The 5,853-nt window shown below is 44.8% G+C and overlaps 2 pseudogenes; both read left to right on the top strand.

Moving 5' to 3' along the window:
• The first annotated feature begins 460 nt into the window (after positions 1 to 460).
• On the top strand, positions 461 to 832 carry LOC103090280 (non-histone chromosomal protein HMG-14 pseudogene; annotated as a pseudogene).
• A 1,342-nt stretch (positions 833 to 2,174) lies between these two features.
• LOC103090016 (non-histone chromosomal protein HMG-14 pseudogene) lies at positions 2,175 to 2,546 on the top strand (annotated as a pseudogene).
• Positions 2,547 to 5,853: the final 3,307 nt, after the last annotated feature.

Genomic DNA, 5,853 nt, shown 5'->3' with positions numbered 1-5,853 from the left:
GGCCATGGCTCACGGGCCCAGCCGCTCCGCGGCATGTGGGATCCTCCCGGACCGGGGCACGAACCCGCGTCCCCTGCATCGGCAGGCGGACTCTCAACCACTGCGCCACCAGGGAAGCCCGGGATTTTATTTTCTAATTGAATTCTTTTTTTGTTTTAAGGAGGGCTTTCTGGGCTTTTGGTAACATTCTATATCTTGATCCATTTGTGAAACTTCATTGAGCTTTATTATTTGCATACTTGAATTAAACTAAATACTTAGAAATGTTCGTTAAAAAAAAGAAAAAGGTCCTAAATTGGCATTGTGGCTGACTGTGATGTGGGCGGGTCTCAGCAGCTCGGGCGGCGGCGGCGGCGGCGGCGGCGGGAGGAGTGGCAGCGGTCAGGCAGCCCAGCGTCACGAAGCCTCTCGGCGCATCTCGGCCCGCAGGCACCTGGCACGCGCCGGCCCCGCCACCACGATGCCCAAGAGGAAGGTCACCTCCACCGAGGGGGCGGCGAAGGAGGAGCCCAAGAGGAGATCGGTGAGGTTGTCAGCTAAACCGGCTCCTACAAAAGTGGAAACTGAACCAAAAAAGGTGGCAGGAAAGGATAAATCTTCAGACAAAAAAATGCAAACAAAAGGAAGAAGGGGAGCAAAAGGAAAACAGGCCGAAGTGGCTCACCAAGAGACTAAAGAAGACTTCCCTGCAGAAAATGGAGAAACTAAAAACCAGGAGAGCCCAGCCTCTGATGAAGGAGGAGAGAAAGAAGCCAAGTCTGATAAATATCCACACCTGGGAATTTTGGGCACTCTAACATCTTTGGTCGTGGTAGTCCAGTTCTTCGAGTAACTTTGTTAATGTGCTGTGACTGACAATTTGAGTATGTAGTGTATACGATATTAAATTGTGAATTAGGGGGACTTACGATGTAACAGCCTATCAATATTTGAAGATATTGCTACTTGATTTCCTGTCAAGGAAAATTTGCCTCCAAATTTTAAGCTGGAAGGTCACTGGAATAACTGTTCAGAAAAGAATCACAAGTACATGATTTTTTAGACTTTTGGTACGTATGTTAAGAATTGTGTACAAATTGAAATGTCTGTGTACTGATCCTCAAAACAACCAATAAAATCTCAATTATGAAAGAAAAAAAGAAGACTATGATGTGGCAGAGACCACTAGGTGTCTCTCAGTCTCACTCTCCATTTCTGCCTTAGAAGAGGCAACTCCTGATTTTTAACTGGGCACAGAGCCAGGTGGAATAAAGCTACATCTTCCTCCTTCTCTTGCAACTGGGCACAGCCTTGTGACTCAGTTCTGGGCAGTGGGATATGACGTAACCATAGCATGCAGTTTTCAGGAAGTCACCTTCTTTCCTTCCCTTCTCCTTCTTGCTGGCTTGAAAGTAGATGAAATGGCTGCATCTTTGCATCTATCTTAGTCCAGGAGGTAGAAACTGTACTGTAGATGGTGGCACACAGGACAGCTGGTCCTTGAGTATCACGGAGCTCCCACAGCAGCCCTGAACTGCTTTCCTTCAGATCTCTTTTTATGAAAGTGAATAAACTTCTGTCTTGCTTGAGCAACTGTTTTGGGTTTTCGGTGATTTGTAGTTAAATTTAATCCCAACTGATACATAGGATGGGTGCCAAATTCAGGTTATTTTGAGGAGCGGGAGGAGAGAGTGTGAAAAGTTTGTTTCTTAAACTGGGTGGTGGGCATAAAGGTGGTAATTATATTTTAAACTTTTTGGGTATATCTAAGTATCACATATTAAATCTTAAAAAAAAACCCGCGTCCCCTGCATCGGCAGGCGGACTCTCAACCACTGCGCCACCAGGGAAGCCCGGGATTTTATTTTCTAATTGAATTCTTTTTTTGTTTTAAGGAGGGCTTTCTGGGCTTTTGGTAACATTCTATATCTTGATCCATTTGTGAAACTTCATTGAGCTTTATTATTTGCATACTTGAATTAAACTAAATACTTAGAAATGTTCGTTAAAAAAAAGAAAAAGGTCCTAAATTGGCATTGTGGCTGACTGTGATGTGGGCGGGTCTCAGCAGCTCGGGCGGCGGCGGCGGCGGCGGCGGCGGGAGGAGTGGCAGCGGTCAGGCAGCCCAGCGTCACGAAGCCTCTCGGCGCATCTCGGCCCGCAGGCACCTGGCACGCGCCGGCCCCGCCACCACGATGCCCAAGAGGAAGGTCACCTCCACCGAGGGGGCGGCGAAGGAGGAGCCCAAGAGGAGATCGGTGAGGTTGTCAGCTAAACCGGCTCCTACAAAAGTGGAAACTGAACCAAAAAAGGTGGCAGGAAAGGATAAATCTTCAGACAAAAAAATGCAAACAAAAGGAAGAAGGGGAGCAAAAGGAAAACAGGCCGAAGTGGCTCACCAAGAGACTAAAGAAGACTTCCCTGCAGAAAATGGAGAAACTAAAAACCAGGAGAGCCCAGCCTCTGATGAAGGAGGAGAGAAAGAAGCCAAGTCTGATAAATATCCACACCTGGGAATTTTGGGCACTCTAACATCTTTGGTCGTGGTAGTCCAGTTCTTCGAGTAACTTTGTTAATGTGCTGTGACTGACAATTTGAGTATGTAGTGTATACGATATTAAATTGTGAATTAGGGGGACTTACGATGTAACAGCCTATCAATATTTGAAGATATTGCTACTTGATTTCCTGTCAAGGAAAATTTGCCTCCAAATTTTAAGCTGGAAGGTCACTGGAATAACTGTTCAGAAAAGAATCACAAGTACATGATTTTTTAGACTTTTGGTACGTATGTTAAGAATTGTGTACAAATTGAAATGTCTGTGTACTGATCCTCAAAACAACCAATAAAATCTCAATTATGAAAGAAAAAAAGAAGACTATGATGTGGCAGAGACCACTAGGTGTCTCTCAGTCTCACTCTCCATTTCTGCCTTAGAAGAGGCAACTCCTGATTTTTAACTGGGCACAGAGCCAGGTGGAATAAAGCTACATCTTCCTCCTTCTCTTGCAACTGGGCACAGCCTTGTGACTCAGTTCTGGGCAGTGGGATATGACGTAACCATAGCATGCAGTTTTCAGGAAGTCACCTTCTTTCCTTCCCTTCTCCTTCTTGCTGGCTTGAAAGTAGATGAAATGGCTGCATCTTTGCATCTATCTTAGTCCAGGAGGTAGAAACTGTACTGTAGATGGTGGCACACAGGACAGCTGGTCCTTGAGTATCACGGAGCTCCCACAGCAGCCCTGAACTGCTTTCCTTCAGATCTCTTTTTATGAAAGTGAATAAACTTCTGTCTTGCTTGAGCAACTGTTTTGGGTTTTCGGTGATTTGTAGTTAAATTTAATCCCAACTGATACATAGGATGGGTGCCAAATTCAGGTTATTTTGAGGAGCGGGAGGAGAGAGTGTGAAAAGTTTGTTTCTTAAACTGGGTGGTGGGCATAAAGGTGGTAATTATATTTTAAACTTTTTGGGTATATCTAAGTATCACATATTAAATCTTAAAAAAAAAAAAAGGTACTGGTAGAAATAGTGTCAAAGCAAAACCATGAGACACATGGAAAAATAATCAAATGGTGGCAGTTTGGGGCTTTACCCTGGCTCCGTGTCTAGATCGTCTTTGATGTTAGGGTTTGAGTGCAGCCTCTGAATAAGCCTCATGGACAGAATGAGCAAGACCTGAAGGGGTCTGTGGGTACCAAACCCGTGTTTGGAAGCAAGAAGGGAAGAAGAAGGCGGCAAGGGCTGGGCCACACTCCCTCCCCCATGTTGCCCGGACCCTGTCTGGGTTGGGTCACCAGGAAGCCCTCATTGCAGACAAGTCATGGAAAGGTCTCTTGACCCCATCCACCGGCCCCATCCCTCTGCCCTCCACCAATCCCCACTGTCATTTTAAGGGAGTAAAAAAAAGTGTACTTAAAACCCCACATTTTCATTGCAACGAATTCAACCAGATGCGATTAAAGTAAAATATGGACATAGTTTCCTCCTCCAATCTAATCCTACCCTTCAGAGCTAGCCATGCTGAGCAGCAGAGCAAGCATGTGACTGCTGACAAAGCCAAGTTAAAGGCTGGAACCCCAGGGAGACCAGGGAGACGTCTTTAGCCACTGGTATCCTTTGCCTGGACACTGCCCACAGATACTGTAGGCTGCAGTGGTGGGGAAAGGGCTGCTGCTGTTGAAGGGCTAGGCTTAGGAACTCCTTGAATTTGTAACCCAGGCTCACCCCTGGGATCAGAACATTCCAGAAGAGGTAGACCTACTTCTTGTCTTGATTGGCCCTCAGCCTTTTGGCCACACCTCACTGGGAGAGTCCCCAGAACCCAGGAGGCTGCTTTCTCCCACCTTTGTGATTCTCTTTCAAGTGCTCCTGAGTACATGGCGGTAGACATTACAGAAACACACAGATAGACCAGCATCTTTGTAGGATATCCTGAGCCCGATGAATCGTGTCAGGAAACTGGCATTCTCAGCCTCTGAGGGTTTACGGCTGCAGCGGCAAGAACAGCTTGTGGTGACACGTATGTCTGTGCTGTGCCCAGTAAAAGTACGATGGAACACCTCAGCTCATCTCTGCTTTGTCAGAGGATATAAAAACTATGCTCACTCCATTCCCTGAAAGAGCCATGGAGACCTCATTGCTTGAAACAGGAATTGAGACAGAGCTTGGTGAAGGGCTTTTGTTGACTTTTACAATTACAGTCATAGAAAGGCATTTAGTTTTACTACTGAATTGCCTTTACTGAAAAGTTGGGACCGTTCTAGTAAATTTAGACTCCCTATGTCTAACTCAATACTGAGTAGTAGGCACCAAGAATGTTGTGAAATGGACTTTTGTGTGGATTATCTCATGAGATCCACATGTTAAATCCCCAAATTTGGGAAATAGGCAAAAGTTATCCCTAAATTACAGATGACTGAACTGAGGCTTAGAGGGCTTAAATAACTACCAGAAATCACACAGCTAGTTAGTAGTGGAGTGCATATCTGAGTCAGGCAGGCTGACTTCAGTGCAAGAACCCATGGGCTTAGTCAGTATGGTGTTCTGCTGCTCTGGAGTCCTAAGAGAGCCAGATTCAGTTGAGGTGCTGTGGAAGGGAGGTGTGGTTATTCATTACAGAAAGATAAGAAGAGCATCATTATAAGGGCAATTGGAACCAACAGGTAGCCTTGATAGAATTTTCTGTCTTCTTGTGTCATCTAAGATGCTTTTTGCTGGTGAATCAGCAACAAAACAAAGCAACCAAAAAAAAAAAAACAAAACAAAAAACCACCACCACAACAAAAAGACCTAACCAGTGATTTAACTAATAAGGAAGACATTTACTATCTCACATAACCAGAAGTCCAGAGATAAGGTGGCTCCAGGGTTGGTTAACTTAGCAGTTCAATATTGAATGCAAGGCTTCAATAGCAAATGCAAGACCCAGGTTCCTGCCATGGTTTTGCTCAGCCATCATCAGCACATTGACCTTTGCAAGCTTGTCCCTCATGGTCGCAAGATGGCTGCCATCACTCTCACACAATGTCCAAAGGCCAGAAGGTCAGAAGAAGACATAACTTTTCCTCATGCCCCTTTTGAAGAATATGGATCCTTCCATTTATGTCTGCTTTTATGCCATAAACATGCCATATGTTCATTCTTAAGTCAACCATTGGCAAGGAGAATGGAATTACTATTATGATTGGTTTGGTTCTGAACCATGGCTGTACACTAGAATCACCTGCAGAATTAAAAAACAAAACAAAAAATGTATTTATGCCAAAATCCCAGTCCTAGAGACTCTGCTTTAACTGATCTCAGATGGGATATTCGTGGCTCTATCTTTTTTTTTTTTTTTTTTTTTTTTTTTTTTTTAACCCGCCCCCCCC

The sequence above is a fragment of the Lipotes vexillifer genome, unplaced genomic scaffold (assembly GCF_000442215.2).
Source record: "Lipotes vexillifer unplaced genomic scaffold, Lipotes_vexillifer_v1.1 scaffold240, whole genome shotgun sequence".
Classification (NCBI taxonomy): Eukaryota; Metazoa; Chordata; class Mammalia; order Artiodactyla; family Lipotidae; genus Lipotes; species Lipotes vexillifer.
This window is presented reverse-complemented; position numbering and strand designations above follow the sequence as displayed.